This window comes from Artibeus jamaicensis, unplaced genomic scaffold (genome assembly GCF_021234435.1).
Source record: "Artibeus jamaicensis isolate MK-2021 breed Jamaican fruit bat unplaced genomic scaffold, CSHL_Jam_final contig_3214, whole genome shotgun sequence".
Lineage (NCBI taxonomy): Eukaryota > Metazoa > Chordata > Mammalia > Chiroptera > Phyllostomidae > Artibeus > Artibeus jamaicensis.
In genome coordinates, this window is record NW_026521760.1 from 4,711,907 (window position 1) to 4,730,473 (window position 18,567).

The 18,567-nt window shown below is 35.8% G+C and overlaps 1 pseudogene; it reads left to right on the top strand.

Annotated features, from left to right (window-relative positions):
- Positions 1 to 6,273: 6,273 nt before the first annotated feature.
- LOC128627136 (60S ribosomal protein L35a-like) lies at positions 6,274 to 9,268 on the top strand (annotated as a pseudogene).
- The last annotated feature ends 9,299 nt before the right edge of the window (positions 9,269 to 18,567 follow it).

Sequence of the window (18,567 nt, forward strand, 5' to 3'; positions counted from 1 at the left end):
ACCTTGTGAAGTCTCGCTTTTTTCCCTTTCTATAGCATGTGTATTAATTAATATCACTTCTGAGAGTTTTAGTCTGACTTGGTAATTAGACTAATTTGTACCATTTATCAAAATGCTCTATGAAATAACCCAAACCCCAGTACAAAGAATAAAACAGCATAATATGCAAATTTTTACTTCTTTATTTTAAACAATTCCACAACCTTCTGGGTACCCAGGGTCAAATTTAAGTAATTAATTAGGGCTGTGATCTCCCCCCTTAAAAAAAACCAAAAGTGTACCAAGAGGTTCCATTCATTCTTCATGATCATGGTGGGGCAACCCAGTGTTTTAATATAATTAAAAAATTATAAGCTAGTCACAGAAAGGGAACAAAAGTAGAAAGGATTCTCATTTCATCATGAGCGTTAGGAAGGATAATGAGGGGAGGTGTCACACAGGAGGCAAAGATGTGCCAAGAGGTTAACTAAGCATGTGAGGTAATTTCTTACCTTCCTCAGCCGGTCTCATTGCCTGAAATGTCCTTTTCTTACTTCTAAGTGATCTCATTCATCAAGGCTTGATTCACACATTACTTCCTGTCAGAAACTCTCTTTTGTCTATCCCCACACTTCAGATTTACTGGTTTTCTTATTTTTGTTTCTGTGGTTGCTTCTTAACACATCACATTATAGATTTTTATTTTTGTAATTTTTATCCCATGAATGCTCTGAGTTCCTTGAGATGCAAAACATTTATCTTTGCAATTTTATGATATGCACATTTTCTAGTGTATAATAGATAACAATAGTCTGTTGAAGAGAACCAATTTAGGATAGGAAGCCGGTGACCGGAATTGACCTAAAATCTTCCCTCTTTCAATTTATCCTGAATATTCTCCCATTTCTATGGATATGTCTGTCACTGCTTAGATGGTGCATGATCAGATACCTCTTCTATTAAGCTGTCTTTCAAGTGTCAGAGTCTCATTTCTAACAATGTATGTTATTTTAAACTTTTCAAACCTCTTTTGCATACATTACCTTATTTAGTTCTTAGGATGGTTCTACAAGGTTCCAGATGAGAAAACTTGAAACTTAACAAGCATCAATTACTTGGGCAAGAACTCAGGTCCTCTGAGCTCTCAGTATAATTTTATCTGATCCATAGATTAATTATTTTTAAAATTTTTATTTTGGAATAGTTCAAACTTATGGAAAAATTATAAAAATAGTGTAAAGAACACCTGTGTACTTCACCCAGACTCACCCAGTGTTATCATTTTGCCACATTTTATTTCTTTGTATTATCTATCTATCTATCTATCTATCTATCTATCTATCTATCTATCTATCTATCTATCTATCTATATCTATTATTCTCTGACCATTTGAAAGTAAACTGTAGACTGACTTTTCCCTTAAATATATCACTGCGTATTTATTTAAAACAAAAATATTCACTTATGTACCATAATAAAATTATCAAAATCAGGTCATTTAATATTGTTATAATACTTTAATCAACAGGCATTTTTAAAGGTTACATATTTTTCTGCTGACATCTTTTATGACTTTTATTCTCATTCAGGATAAAATAGGAGCACACACTGCATTTAATTTTTATATCTTTTTTGTCTTTAAATCTGGAAGTGCCTCTCTTTTTATTTCATGATATTGATATTTTTAAGAGTTCAGGGCATTTATTTTATAGAATGTATCTTAATTTATGTTTGCCCGATATTTCTTCATAATTAGATCCAGGTTATTATTTATTTTAGCAGAATACTGTGTAAGAGCAACATTTCCTTCTCAGTGTTTCAAAACAGTAGGCACATGATGTCAGCTTGTCCAATCATTGGTGATGCCTGTCAGGTTTTTGTTTTTCTTTATGAAGTTCCTGTTTTTCCATTTTTAGTGATGCTCAGGGCTTTTTAATTTTTTAATCTTTAGTAGGGTTAATTGTTGCATAGGCAATTGGTGTGACCCAACTCATAGCATCCTGGGTCTTACTCTCCTAACCTGCACTGGGCACGAGTGGATTTCTGTCCCTTTGTTCCTCTGCACAGCAGCTGGGATGCCTGTGGCAAAGAACAGACCTGCCTCACACATTGTACAAGAGAAAATCAATGCCTGTGGGGTAATTCTTGGCCAAACAAGGACAAACTGCAGTAGATAAATGCTACCTTTTTCTATCTCTTGGGTAAATAATTCTGAGGCTCATTGTACATGGCTATTTAGATGGTCCCCATGGATTATGTCTTAGTTGACTGTGGTCATGTCCCACTTGAGAACTTCTCATGTACTATTTTTTCTTCCATGTTATTCTCCTCAGTTCCTTCATCCCAGATCCCTAGAATCATTTCCCAAAATAGTCTCTTCCATAAAAGTCCTTGTGTCATATTCTCTTTCTGCAGGAACCCACAGATTAAAATGATTATGCCTACAGATTCTGGAGTTAGCGTTTTGGGCAAGTGACAAATTAGAATGCTGCAATAGAAAATGGAGTGATGAATCTTTCTTCGGTGATGACCTGACCAGACCTTCCTTCTTATCCACAAAATAAAAACACACCTTCTACATTGATGTCACTCTATTAGGAATCTGACTATTCCACCATTGACATTTCTTTCCAGTCCCACATTTCTTTCCCTTTCCCTACCAGTGTGGTACCTTACAAACTATAACCTCCCAGCACTTTGCAAGAGAATGAAGAAGTCTTGGTGAATGTGATTGCTCTGCTCAATTGAAGACTCCTTTTCCTTCTTCTTTCTTACCATCTAGTCCTCCAACTATGCTTTTCCATTCCAAAATTTATTTTCACTTTGTCCTTCCTCATTTTCTTCTTTTTTTGTTTTTTACTTTTCATTTACCTTTTTCCTTTTTAAAAATATATTCTATTGATTATGCTATTACAGTTCTCCCAATGTTCCCCCTTTGCTTCCCTCCACCCAGTACCCCCATTCCCTCCAGCGATTTCCCACCCATAGTTTGTGTCCTTGGGTCACGCATATATAAGTTCTTTGGCTACTCCATTTCCTATACTGTTATTAATATCCCCCTGTCTATTTTGTACTTACCAATTTGAGTTTCCTAATCCCTGTACCTTTACCCTATTCTCCCTCTTCCCCCTCGTAACTTGATAACCCTCCAAATGATCTACATATTCTATGATTTTGTTCATGTTCTACCTTTTTACTTAGTTTTTTATTTAGATTAAAGTATAGATAGTTGTTTTTACCTTCTTCTCTTTCTTATGTAATTGCCTTTAGTAGTTCATGTAATAATGGCTTGGTGGTGATGAATTTCTTTAGTTTTACCTTATCTGGGAAGCACTTTATCTGCCCTTCAATTCTGAATAATAGCTTTGCTGGTAATTTAAGTTGTAGGTCCTTGCTTTTCATCACTTTGAATACTTCTTGCCAGTCCTTCTAGCCTGCAAAGTTTCTTTTGAGAAATCAGTTGACAGTCTTATAGGAACTCCTTTGTAGGTAACTATCTACTTTTCTCTTGCTACTTTTAAGATTTCCTCTTCATCTTTAATGTTTGGAATTTTAATTATGGTATGTCTCAGTGTGGTCCTCTTTTTGTCCATCTTGTTTGGGACTCTCTGTGCTTCCTGGGCTTATATATTTAGTTCCTTCACCAAATTAGGGAAGTTTTCATTCATTATTTTTTCAAATAAGTTTTCAATTTCTTACTCTTCCTCTTCTCCTGCTGGTGCCCCTATGATTTGGATGTTGGTACATCTGGATATGGTACATTTGGATATTGGTATATCCAAATTATAGGGGTGCCAGAGATGTCCCAGATGCTCCTTAGCTTATTCTCCTTTTTGGGGGGAGGGGACTCTTTTTTCTTCTTGCTGTTCTAATTGAATGTTTTTCTCTCCCTTGTGTTCCACATCATTGATTTGATTCTCAGTTTCATCACCTTCACTGTTGGTTCCCTGTAGATTTTTCTTTATTTCACTTAATGTAACCTTCATTTCTACCTGGGTTCTTTTTTATGTTGTTGAAGTAGTTGAGTTCCTGGAGCATCCTGATAACTAGTGTTTTGAACTGTGCATCTGATAGGTTGCTTATCTTCATTTCATTTAGTTCTTTTTCTGGAGTTTAGTTCTGTTCTTTCATTTGGACCATATTTCTTTTTTCTCCTCAATCTGGCAGCTTCCCTGTGCTTGTTTTTGTGTATTACATATAACTTTTTTGATTCCCTGTCTTAGTGACATGGCCTATTGTAGCAAAACATGCCTGTAGGTTATATGGGCAGAACCTTAGGTAATCACCAGGATGGGGCAAACTCTGCCAGTGCTCTTTAGCTCTGTGTGGGGGAGGGCTCTGAGAGGGGACAATGGCACTGCCTGACCTCTGGAGTTTTGTTCAGGAGGAAGCTGTCTCCCAGCACTTGCTCTGTCACTTCACTTTCTACCCGTATGCCACTGGTGCTCTTCCAGCTGCTGCCCTGATGCTGAATCCCAGAGGGGATTGGTCTGCATGAGTCCTAAGTCCATTGCAGGCTCTTTAAATGGAGTCTTTTGAGAATCCCAGAGTTTCTTTTGCCACCCCAACCCCCACTGATTTTTACAGTCAGAAGTTATGGGGACTTACCTTTCTGGCACTGGAACCCTGGGCTGGGTGATCTGGTTTGGGGCTGGGATCCCTTCCAATTTTTATCAACTACACATGGATGTGGGACTACCTGATTGGTGTTTTCATGTCTCTCTGTGCCTCTCCACCTTTCTAAACCTCTTCCCATACCACTGCCCTCCTACCCATCTGGATGAATGTGGCTTCTTTAAATTCTTGGTTATTGGACTTCCATACAGTTCTGTTTTCTGACAATTCTGGGTGATAATTTGTTTTGTGAGTCTAGTTGTAATTTTTGCTGTAGTTGCACAAGGAGGCAAGGTGTGTTTACCTTTGCCTCCATTTTGACTGGAAGTCCTTTCATTTACTTCTGATATGCAACTCATTCTTGGGGAAAGAAAATGAAACAGAAAAAGGATGAGACTGTTATTTGTTCCTTTTCACTAGCAGAATGGATCACAACATTCTATGTTTGTGTGTTTGCTAGAAGAAAACAGCACCATGATTAGTCACCTAGTGAATAATCTGGGATGCTGATGAAATCAAAGAAGACCCCTTGGGCTCCTTGATAGGTCTGTGGAATGAAAAAATTTTTAAAGATTACTTATTTATTTATTTTTAGAGAGAGAGGAAAGAAGTGGGAGAAAGAGAAAGAGAGAAACATTGATGAGTGAGAGAAACATTAATGAATTGCCTCTAGAATGCCCCCAATCAGAGACCTAACCTGCAACTTAGGCATTTTCCCTGACTGGGAATTGAACTGGGGACCCTTTGGTTTGTGGGACAACATGCATGCAAAACACTGAGACATACCAATCAAGGCTGGAATGAAATGTTCTTAAAATTGGGTAATTCTCTGTATTGGACATTAGGAGATTGACAATGGCTTTCGATTTGAGTCCATGACATTGATCATATTTTAAAACTTGCATAATCAATTTCCTCTTCTTTAAATTAAAGGATAACATGGCTATCTTAATCTATGATAGAATTGAAATCTGAGATAATGATGCAATATGATTTTAATATGTTTTTGGGTGACACAGAATAATCCTCAGTACGGTGTAAATAATTTTTTCTTCTTTGCCCCTATATCATGCAGGTATGTGACTTACTTTCTTTTATACTGGTTATATTATATTTTATCACACCTCCATTAAGATATTAAGGCTGGATTATAGACCTAGAGCAAACTTTTGTCCTTGACTTACTGACAGGTATTGTAACTTAATTAAGTTGATATTTTGGACATAAACTCTTAGAGCTGGAAGAGAACACAGAGGACCTTTTATCCAACCTTGTGCCCAGTATGAGTCTCTCCACAGCATACCTAACAAGTGGCCTTTTCAGTCTAATAATTTCAACCACTGGGTGCCAATTGTGAGACGTACACAAACATTTTTTATGAAGTTATTAGTCTAACTACAGTTTCTTTCTTTTCTCACACTGCATTAGAAAGTGTATGCTGTCAGTCATAAAGCAAGATGAAACTATGAACACCATGAGCTGAAACCTTGTGGTTTGTGTTGTCATTGAGAGAATACGCAAGAATTCAGCCACACTTTCTCCTTGCAGAGATAAAGCACATTTTGGGGGGCTGTGCCAATGACAGGAGAATAAGTAATACATAGCACATAGTATCCAAGTAAGCTAACCAGATAAGATACTTTCAAAATAAAACTGAAGAGAAAGTCATTCTTACAAGTATGAGGTAATATCTTATTGTAGTTTTAACTTGCATTTTCCTAATTGCTAGGAAAGATGAATGTCTTTTCACACATTTGTTGGCCATTTGTTTGTCTACTGAGGAGAAGTATCTGTTTATGTCCTCTTCCCATTTCTTAATTGGAACTCATAGACACAGACAATAAGATGGTGCTTACCAGAGGGAAAGAGGCTGGGGGTAGTAAAGGGTGAAGGGAATCAAATATACGGTAATGGAAAATGAGTTGACTTTGGGTGGTAGACACACAATGCAATATATAGATAATGTATCATATAAATATGTACTTGAAACCTATATGATCTTATTAACCGATGTCATACCAATAAATGTAATTAAAAAGCTGAACAGAAAGTCACAACAGACCATCCCACTCTCTTTTCTGGTAACTACCGGTCTTACAGTTTTAATACGTGGCTGCTACAGAATAATATATAGGTGGCAATTTATGCAACAGATCATTGTTTTGTAGTCAACAGTAAAGAAGGGTATACTAAGAGGCTGAATTCCTTTTAAACCTGTGATGTAAAATAGTAAGGATATTATTAATAGATTAAGATTAAAAGAGAAATGTCTTAATTATGGTCCTTTTTCTGATCCTCTCTTAAAGATAAATTTTACTGCTACTGAAGGACTAGAAGGAAAGTTTTACAGTTAGGTTGGTAATACAGGTAATTGTAATTGTCGAGGTAAGATCAAAGACTTTCCAAAATCTTGTTGTTCAGGGTACCAGAAGTCAGCTATTTTTCTATTAGAGGCAATAGGGAATGCGTAGCTCATAAAATGTTTTAAAAAAGAGTATTCTCAGTAAGTCTATTACATAATAGACTAGGCTAAAACTAAACTGCATAATTTCATAGGATCTCAGTTTCAGAGATCCTGAATCTGAGGATCTTAATATTCAACCAACAGGATGATATTCTCTTTTCTAGTGCCCTGCCAAAGGGTCATTCAATCTGTAGGTGGAAAACAGATTAGACATTCTAAAATGGAAGATGGATAAACACAAATCCTCCATCTGTAGCGAGGTTCAGATTCAGGCTCCATGTTTAAGCCAGACATCTGGTTCCCTCCACCATTTGTCACTGGTAACTTCTTGTCCTTACTTGAACTATGCTTGCTCTTTGACCTCATGACCCCACGTGCTTTGAGTCCTTTATTTTCTCTTAATCAATGATCCCTTTCTGTCTTTCAGTTTTCTCCTGTCCAGCCCCAGACACTGGTGTCTACCACTTAAGTCATGCTTTCAATATTATTTTCAACTCTATCATACCCATTCTGTTTCTTCAGACCTGGAAGTAGGCATCTCAGAGTTTTGGAAGAAAAATCACACAGTGGTGACAATTGATGTTACTACATATCACTGTCTTTCTGACTAAAACTGGGTCCTCAGTTAGGGTTTATATATGTCTGATCAACCACCTGTGGTTTTTTTTAACCCTTTTTCTCCTCCCAAATCTTCTTCCTGAACCCAACCTTTCTTAGACTCAGCAGATGATGGTTGTACCATTTCACTGAGAATGGCATCAGTGAGGCCACAAAGTGAGAGCTACAACTCCTTCTTACTTAGAAAGTTATTGGCATCTGTACCTACCCTTCCTGATGGAAGAGGTGCTCAACTAAAGGCTCATTTCTCAACCTGTGGCTTGGATTTCATTCCTTCCTACATACTCAATGAGTTCATTTTGTCTATCATCTCCCCTATCTTTTAGTTCAGAAAACAAAGGGAACAATGCTTTATCTCATCAACTATGAAAACAAAAAACAGAAGTATCTTATTGGTACGGGGTTTTTAACTCTAAGTAAAAGATACCAACTCAGAACAACTGATAGAAAAAAATGGAATTCACTGGAAAGATAATGATGTAACTCACAGTATAGGAGAAAGTACTAAAAAACCAAACTTCCTGAGGACAGAAAGTTCAGAAATCATAGAAAATGGAACGATGGGCCTATGTGGTCATGTTATTTACAAACTCAGGTTTATCCACTTTTTCCCCCTGTATGTCACCACTCAAAATTCATCTCCTAAGACAGAATCCTTGGATTGGTCTATCCCACCAGAAACACGTGTGAAGGAGACATTCTTTATATATTCCCCATTGACTTTCGTGTGGTATAGTTCTGTGGATATTGTTTGCCCTTATCTTGTTTGATTTCCCTGTAGAACTCGATGAGGATGAATGTTCCCTCTTTCCTGAGTCCTTCTCTTTCTTTGATTTTTGTGACATTATTCTCAGGTCATCTGCCTATTTTTTAATTGAATTATTTGTTTGTTTGGTTTTGAGTTATATGAGTTCTTTATATATTTTGGATATTAACCCCTTGTCAGAGCTGTTGTTTGCAAATATCATCTCCCATTTTGTTGGCTACCTTTTTATTTCGTTGGCTGTTTCTTTTGCTGTGTAGAAACTTTTTAGTTTGACATAGTCCCTTTTTTACTTATTTTTGGTTTACTTCCCTTGGCTTTGAGGTAAAATTCATAAAATGTTCTCTAAGACTAAGGTCCCTAAGTTTAATGCCTGTTTCCTTCTATGTAATTTATTGTTTCAGATCTTATACTTAGACCTTTGATCCATTAAAAATATTTTGGAGTTAAATTCCTGCTGCTGAACTTTGGGGCCTGACAGGAACGGGACTTCTCTAGTGACAAATATGTGGTCCAAGGCCATTTTTATGCTATAACCGAAGTCTTCAGAACCAGAGGGAGCACACAGTTCTTCTTAATATTGAAGGTGTTTATGCTCGAGATGAAACTGAATTCTATCTAGGCAAGAGATGTGCTTACGTGTTCAAAACAAAGAACAACACAGTGACTCCTGGTGGTAAATCAAACAAAACCAGAGTGATCTGGGGAAAGGTAACTAACTGTGCTCATGCAAACAGTGGCATGGTTCATGATTAAATTCTGAAGCAACCTTCCTGCTAAGGCCATTAGACACAAAATCCATGTAATGCTGTACCCCTTGAGGATTTAAACTTATGAGAAATAAATAACAACCCTGACTGTGTGGCCAGTTGGTGGCCCTCTGCCAAGGTGAAGAATTCTGGGCTGGCGTACATGGTTGAGTTGCAGGTTCAGTCCCTGGTCAAGATTCAAAGTGGAGCCAACTGATGAATGTATCTCTCACACATCGATGGTTCTCATCTTCTTTTTCTTCCTACCCTCCTCTCAATAAGTAAATAAAATCTATTTTAAAGAGTAAAAAAAAAGAAAAAAATTTTTATTTATTTGTTTTTAGGGGGGGGCAGGAGGGAGAATGGGAGAGAAAAAATATCCACGTGTGAAAAATAGATGGATCAGTTGCCTCTCTCATGCCCTCTACTGGGGATCTGGCCTGCAACTCAGGCCTATGCCTGACTGGGAATAGAACCAATGACTTTTCGGTTCTCAGGGTGGCACTCAATCCACTGAGCCACACCAGCCAGGGCCTTTGATCCATTTTGAATTAATTTTTTTTTGCATAGGAATAAACTGTAATCTAGTTTCATTCTTTTGCATGTGGCTTTCCGATTTTCCCAGCACCATTTATTGAAGAGGCCTTCTTTTCTCCAGTGTGTTTTTGGCTCCTTTGTCAAAAATTATTTTCCAATATACATATGGGTTTACTTCTGGGCTCTCAATTCTGATCTATTGTCTGTGTGTCTGTTTTTCTGACAATACCCTACTGTCTTTAATCATTGTAGCTCTGTAGTACAATTTCAAGTCAGAGTGTGTGTCACCTCTGGCATTGTTCTTTTTTCTCAGGACTGCTTTGGCTATTTGGGGTCTTTAGTGGTTCTGTAAATATCTTATTTTTTGGTTCTATTTCTTTAAAAATATGACATTGGGATTTTGATGGGGATTGAATTAACGGACATTTCTCCCAACAAGAGATACAAATGGCTTACAGATACATGAAAAGATGTTCAACTTCAGGGGCTCTTAAGGAAAAGCAAATCAGAATTACAATGGGATACGACATCAAACCTGTTATAATGGCTATTATCAACAAGACAAGCAATAACAAGTGTTGGAGGCGTTTTGGAGAAAAAGGAACCCTCATTCACTACTGGTGGGAATGAAACTGGTACAGCTACTAAGAAAAACAGTTTAGAAGTTCCTCAGAAATTAAGAATAAAGTTACCATATGACTCAGAAATCCCTTTTCTGGGTATCTACCAGAAAAAACTTGAAAACGTTTATTTACAAAAATATATGCATATCTATGTTCATTTCAACATTATGCATGGTGGCCAAGCCATGGGCACAACCACAGTGTCCTTTAATAGATGATTAGATAAAGATGTGGTACATATATACCACAGGTGGCAAACACAAGGCTCGCAGCCCAAATCCAGCCCTCCGCCTTGTTTTATCTGGCAGCAGCACTGAGCTCTTGCTTAAATGTAAAGGAGTAGTTACATTTACACAGTCCTAAAATTACATTTGGTCCTTTGAAGGCAACTGCGAGGCTGATGTGACCTCTGGTGAAAATGAGTTTGACACCATACTATGGAATACTCAGTCATACGAAAAGATAAAATACTGCCATTTGCAACAACATGGATGAACCTTGATAATATTATGCTAAGTGAAATGTCAGTCAAAATAGACCAAGAACTATTTCACTCATATATGGGAACTCACAAGCATAGACGACAGTATGGTGGTTACCAGAGGGAAGAGCATGAGGGGTAGTAAAGGGTAAAGGGGGCCACATGTATGGTGATGGAAGATGATTTGGCTGTAGGTGGTGGGCACACAGGACAATACAGAGATCATGTATGATAGAAATGTACACTTGAAACCTATACGATCTCATCGACCAATGTAACCCCAATAAATGTAATTTAAAAAGTAAAATAAAAGTTGACTCTCTCTTTAATCTCCACTCTATCTTCATTTTTTCCTGCTTAAACATTAAATGTTGGCTTCACACAGCTTAATGGTTCTTTTCAAATGCATGACTTCAACTTCCGCCAGTTTTATATCACAAACTGTACCTCCTGTCAAAGCTTCCACTGGAGTTGTATACTAAATTAATTATACACTTGAATGTTCAATAACATTCAGTGTATCTAAAAGAGAACTTTCCTCTTCCCCCCAACTCTACTCTTGTATTTCAATGAATGGCACATCTCTTATCAGATTCCCAATCTATGTCCCTGGGAGTCTCCCCAGGTCACACTCACAACGAACATTCAGTAATCAGGCACCAAATTACTAAGCCCTGTGGCATGCACTTCCTAAATATTTTTGTTTTCCTCTTTCCTATACTTATAACCACTCTTTTGGTAAAGGTGCTCATAATTTCTCACATAGATTGCCACATTAGCCTCCTCAAGACCAGCTTTTTTCCCCATATAACCATCCATTTTTCAGTGATCTTTCTAAATTTTGCTAATTTGATTCTCAAGCTTGGATCCTGTTCATTATCTTTCAGGATGAAAGTTTACTTCACACATCTGTCTTTGGCCACTTTCTCAGCCTTGCTGATGGCCCATTTCTTACCTCTCAACTGTAAAACAACCAGACTTCAAATTGGAGAGTCTAGCGTTGTTTTGTAATTTTGCCTGAGTGTAAGAATTTCTTGGGAGCATTGTTAAATGTGTGGATTCTTGGTCTGGTCCTAAATGGATTGATGTGGAATCTCCAGAGGTGAGAGATTTTTATTTATTATTTATTTATTTTTATTTATTATTTCACAATCTCTGTTTGTGAAATAATATCCTAATGTTTCTAGACAATCTTTTTACTTATGTTGCTTATTTATTCTGTAATGTTCTTCTCTCTTGTCCTTCAGATTTTTTCTGTGCCCCTGTACTACAAGGCTATCTCTGTCATAGAACCCAGTACGTGGAAAAACAATATTTGACTGACTTTTCTATATTAAGGCTGGTCTAAGAATGCATCGCTTATCTCAGTTTTCCTTGCACGGAAGAGGAAAGTTGTAGGCATTGGACAAAATTTACTTTGATATGTAAAAATGAGTCAAAAGCTCAATGTACTTTTGTTTATAATACTTTATTTTTATTTATTTAATTTTTAATTTTTTTATCTTTGGAGGGGAAGGGAAGGAGAGAGAGAGAAATATCAGTGTATGGTTGCCTCTGGTGAGTCCCCTGCAGGGAACTGCTCTGCAACCCAGGCATGTGCCCTGACTGGGAATCAAACCATGATCCTTTGGTTCGTAGGCCCACGCTCAATACACTGAGGTACACCAGCCAGGGCTTACTTTTGTCGTTTTAGATTTTTTTCTGTTGCTTTAGTATTAGAGATAGGCATGAAATAAACATTGTACAGCTACTTTACTGCTATTACTATGATCCCTTTGGAATCATATTGTAGAAAAATATATTTTGATATGTGAAAATATTATAATATATTGGTAAGGAAAAATGGACTAAGGAAAGGATACTCAGGGCTCCAGGTATAGTTAAAATATATACAACACAAATATTTGATGTTTGAACAGTGTATTAGAGGTATTTTATAATTTGCTTATTAGAGGTATTTTGTAATTTACATAATGGCTTCTAGTTTTTATTAGAGCTATCATGTAAAATGTGGCAAAAATTTGTATTTAAACACCTCTTAATTATCTTAAAACTAAAATTATGTAAAATCTGTGTTGCTTAGTTGTATAAAGTACTTCATGCATAAAGGGTTAATAGTAGAAAATGTAGTGAGCTGCAATGTTTTAACAAATAAGGACTAGGATATCTTAAAACAGTTCACTATTTAACCAGAAAGGTTTGACATCTGACTTTTGATTTTTAAATATATGTTGCTTAGTCTGCAAGAGTGTCAAGTTCCAAATGATCTGATAGTAAGCATCTTCTCTCTCCTTCCACGAATCCATGAAGCTAGGACTTACTTTGACAAGATTCAGTTTCAGGAGTGTTTTTGTTTTGTTTTGTTTTGTTTTTGAACAATGGCAACAATGACAAGAAATCATGAAAATATTTGTCTTTGCTTTTTTTAGAATCAGCACATTAATAGCAAGTAGTAATTAGCGACCAGTTAATTAGATGGAACCTGAAGTCCTAAAACATCCTTTGTTTTTTCACTTTGGTGGGAATTACAGACTTACTATGTTTTATGATTACCTTTAAAGAACTAGCATAAATATAGCTGATGTTAAAAGGATAATCAGAAATCTATTTTAGGAAGTGTGATATGCTTTGTAGGTAAAAGAAAAAGACAAAGAATTGGTAATGAAACTAGTCAAAGTCAAACTAGGTGCTAAATTTTGGATTAAAATAGATATCCCGATGTTACTTTTGTGTAAAAACTAAATAAAATAGTAATTTTCTTAGGGTTCCTCTAATGTAAATAGAAAAAAAACTGCTGTTATCATCTTGAGTTTTGTCTTTACATAATGTAAGCTCTTTGAGAACAATTCTCTGTCTGGTCAATCAATTTTTTTTATATTCAACACTTTTCATACATCTGCATACATGAAGTTACTCTCTCGTGATCCATTAGACTCTATTTCAAGCTGACATTAGCTTCATTGCTTCTTCACAATTGTTTGTTTGGTAGTTGGATAGTTAACTACCTTCAATAGTTAGATGTAGGTGAAGACTATAGGTTTCTGTACCCTCAACTTATATATGAAGTAATACAGTACAATGTGAGAAATAAAGCAAGCCTCAGACTGAATTTTGAATCTCAACAAGCATTATTTAAACATATTTTTAAAATATTTTATTTATTTACTTTTAGAGAGAGGGGAAGGGAAGGAGAAAGAGAGGGAAACATTAATGTGTGGTTGCCTCTTGAACGCCCCCTACTGGGGACCTGGCCCACAACCCAGGCATGTGCCCTTGCCCTGACTGGGAGTGTCTTTCTATGACTGGCTTATTTCACTTAGCATAATGTTCTCCAGATCCATCCATACTATCACAAAGGTTAAATTTTCTTCTTTTTTTTTGTGACAGAGTAGTATTCCACTGCATTGTAGTTGTTTTATCCACTCACTTGCTGACGGACACTTGGGCTGCTTCCATCTCTTGGCAACTGTAAATAATGCTGCCTTCCTTATAAGAACATAAGCACTCCTATGTTATTTCAAATTAGTGTTTTGGGTTTCTTTGGATATATTTCCAGAAGTGGGATTGCTGGGTCAAAAGGCAAATCCATTTTAATGTTTTGAGGTATCTCCATACTGCTTTCCACAGTGGCTGTACCTGTCTGCATTCCCACTAGCAATAGAAAAGGATTCCCTTTTCTCCACATCCTCACCAGCACTTATTGATTTACTGATGATGGCCAATCTGGTAAGTGTGAGATGATATCTCATTGTGGTTATAATTTGCATTTCTCTGATGATTAGTGACTTTGAACATTTTTTTTTAATATGTCTGTTGGGCCATCTGTATGTTCTTTCTGGAGAAGTGTCTATTCAGGTCCTCTGTCCTTTTCTAAATTGGGTTGCTTGGCTTTTTGGTGTTGAGTTTGATCAGTTCTTTATAATTTTTCATGATTATTTTTTATTGTTGTTCAAGTACAGTTGTCTCCATTTTCTTTATAAATTTTGAATACTAATCCCTTATCAGGTGTCTCAGTGAATATATTCTCTCATTCTGTGAGTTGCCTTTTTATTTTGATGTTTTTCTTTGCTATGCAAAAACCTTTCAGTTTGATGTAGTCCCATTTGTTTATTTTTTCTTTTGTTTCCCTTGCGTGGGGAGATATCTGATAAAATATTGTTATGAGCAATAGCTGAGATTTTGCTGCCCAGTTATCTTCTAAAATTTTTATGGTTTCAGGTATCACATTTAAGTCTTTGATCCATTTTGAATTTATTCTTGTGTGTGGTGTAAGAAGGTGGTCTGGTTTCATTTTTCAGCACACTTCTGTGCAATTTTCCAAACACCATTTATTGAATAAACTTTTTTCAGCCCACTCATTGTGCTTGCTTCCTCTGTCCAATATTAATTGATTATACAGGTGTAGATTTATTTATGGGCTCACTCTTGTTCCATTGATCTGTGTGTCTGTTTTAAAAACAATGCCAGTACCAGGCTGTTTTGATTACTATGGCCTTGTAGTATAGTTTCATATTAGGTAGCATGATTTCTCCAACTTTGTTCTTCTTTCTCAGGATCACAGTTTCTATGTGGGGCCTTTTGTGGTTCTATATACATTTTTGAAATATTTATAGTAGTTGAGTGAAATACATAATTGGAATTGTGATAGGAATTCTTTTGAATGCATAAATTGCTTTGGGTAGTATGGATATTTTAATGATGTTAATTCTTCCTATCTGTGAAAACAGTATGAGTTTCTATTTCTTTATATCTTCTTTGATTCTTTTTTCAATGTCCTATAAGTTTCCAAGTATAGGTCTTTTACATGCTTGATTAGGTATTCCTAGGTATTTTATTCTTTTTGAAGCAATTGTGAATGGGATTGTTTCCTTAATTTCCTTTTAGGTTAGTTCATTACTGGCATATAAGAATGCAACTGATTTTTGAATATTTATTTTTTTATCCTGCTATTTTGCTGAATTCATTGATCAGTTCTAGTATTTTCTTGGCGGACTAATTTGGGTTCTGTATGTACAGTACCATGTCATCTGCAAATAAAGATAATTTTACTTCTTCCTTTCCAATTTGTATGCCTTTTAGGTCTTGTTTAATTGCTGTGGCTAGGACTTTCAGGACTTTGTTGAATAAGAGAGGTAAATGCAGACATCCTTGTCTTGTTCCTGATCTTAAGGGGAATGCTTGTAGTTTTTGCCCATTGAGTATGATGCTGATAGTGAGTTTGTCACATATGGCCTTTATTATGTTTAGATATGTTTCCTCTATTTCCACTTTGCTGAGGGTTTTTTAAAATCATAGATGGGTGCTGGATTTTATTAAATCCTTTTTTGCATCTACTGTTATGATCATGTGTTTTTTATCTTTCATTTTGTTTATGTGACAAATCACATTTATTGATTTGAGAATATTGCACCAAACTTGCATTCCTAGAATAAATCCTACTTGATCATGGTATATGATCTTTTTGATGCATTGCTTTATTCAGTTTGATAATACTTTGTTGAGAATTATAGCATCTATATTCATCAGAGATATTGGCTTATAATTTCCTTTCTTTGTACTGTCTTTATCTGGTTTTGGAATTAGAATAATACTTACCTTGTAAAATGAGTTTGGGAGCCTTCCTTCATCTTGAAGTTTTGATATAGTTTGAGATGGAAAGGTGCTAGTTCTCAGAATGTTTGGTAAAATTCACCTGTGAAGCCATCTGGTCCAGGGCTTTTGTTTGTTGGAAGTTTTTCCTTTAGTTTCTCTAGGTGTAATATGTCTATTCAGATTCTCTGATTCTTCCTGATTAAGTTTTGGAAGATTATATGTTTCCGGGAATTTATCCATTTTGTCCAGTTTGTTGGCATAGATTTATTCATAATATGCCTTAGTATTTCTTTGGTGTGAGTTTTTATTTCTCCTCTTTTATTTTTAAATTCATTTATTTAGATCCTTTCTCTTTTTTCTTCATGATTTTCGTTAAAGGTTTGTCAATCTTGTTTATTTTTTCAAAGAACCAGCTCTTGGATTCATTGATCATTTATATAATTATTTATTCTCTGTTTCATTGATTTCTTCTCTGATCTTTATTATTTACTTTAAATAATTTACTTTAAGCTTTCTCTTTTGAGTAAAGTCTATTTACTTTAAGCTTTCTCTGTTGTTCTTTTTCAAGTTTCTTCAAGTGTAAAGTTAGATTGTTTATTTGAGTTCATTCTTACTTTTTTGAGATAGGCCTGTAATGCTATGAATTTCCTGCATAGGATTGCTTTCCCAGTGTCCCACAGATTTTGTATTCTTGTGTTCTCATTTTCATTTGTTTCAATATACCTTTTGATTTCTCCCTTGATCTTGTTGTCGGCCCATTCATTGTTTAATAACATGTTATTTAGCTTCCATGTCTTTGTGTGTTTTTCAATGTTATTTTTCTGATTGATTTTGTTTCACAGCATTGTGGTCAGAGAAGATGCTTGATATGATTTCAATCTTCTTAATTTTATTGAGACTTGTTTTGTGTCCTAACATCTGGTATATACTAGAAAATGTTCCATGTGCACTTGAAAAGTATGTATATTCTGCTGCTTAGTGGTAAAATGCTCTTAAAATATCAATTAAATCCACTTGATCTGTGCGTTGTTTAAGGCCACTATTTCCTTGTTGATTTTCTGTCTGGAAAATCTGTTCATTGAAGTCAATGGAGTATAAAATTCCTGATATGACTGTACTTCTGTTGATCTCTCCATTCATGTCCATCATGATTTATTTCACATATTTAGGTGTTCCTGTGTCGGGTGTATTAATGATTACCAGGGTTATATCCTCTTGTTGGACTGTTCCTTTGATCATTATGTAGTGTCCTTTTTTGTCTCTTACTATAGTCTTGGTTTAAGGTCTGTTTTGTCAGATATAAACACTGCTATCTCAGGTTTTTTCTCCTTACCATTTATGTGAAATCTCTTTTTCTAAGAGATCTGAGATGGGTCTTTTGCAGGAAGCATATATATGGGTCCTGTTTTCTTATATATTCAGCTACCCAATATCTTTTGGTTGGAGCATTTAAGACATTTACATTTAAGGTGATTATTGCTAGATACATATTTAGTGCCATTGTATTGTTAGACTATTTTCCTCTTCTCCTTCTCCTCTTCTTCTTCCTCCTCCTCCTCCTTCTCCTTTTTCTTCTTCTTTCTTTTATTCTCCCTCCTCCTCCTCTTTTCTCTTCATCAAGCATACCCATTAACGTTTGCTGCTGTACTGGTTTGATATTAACAAACTCCTTTAGCTTTTTCTTATTTGGGTAATTATTTATTTTTCCTTTGATTTTAAATCATAACCTTGCTTGGTAAAGTACCCTAGGTTGTAGGTCCTTGTTTTTCATAGCCTTGAATATTTCACATCACTCTCTTCTGGCATGAAATGTTTCTGCTGAGAAATCAGATGACAGTTTAATTGGTGCTCCCATGTATGTAACTACCTGCTTTTCTCTGTGGCTTTTAGAATTCTCTTCTTGTCTTTAAGCCTTGTCATTTTAATTATGATGTGTCTAGGTGTAGCCTCTTTGGGTCCAACATTTTTGGGACTCTGAGCTTTCTGGACTTGTGTGTCTTTTTCCTTCACCAGGTTAGGGAAGATTTTGGTCATTATTTCTTCTTTTTTAAAGATTTTATTTATTTATTTTTTAGAGAGGGGAAGGGAGGAAGAAAGAGAGGGAGAGAAACATCAATGTGTGGTTGCCTCCCATGAGCCCCATACT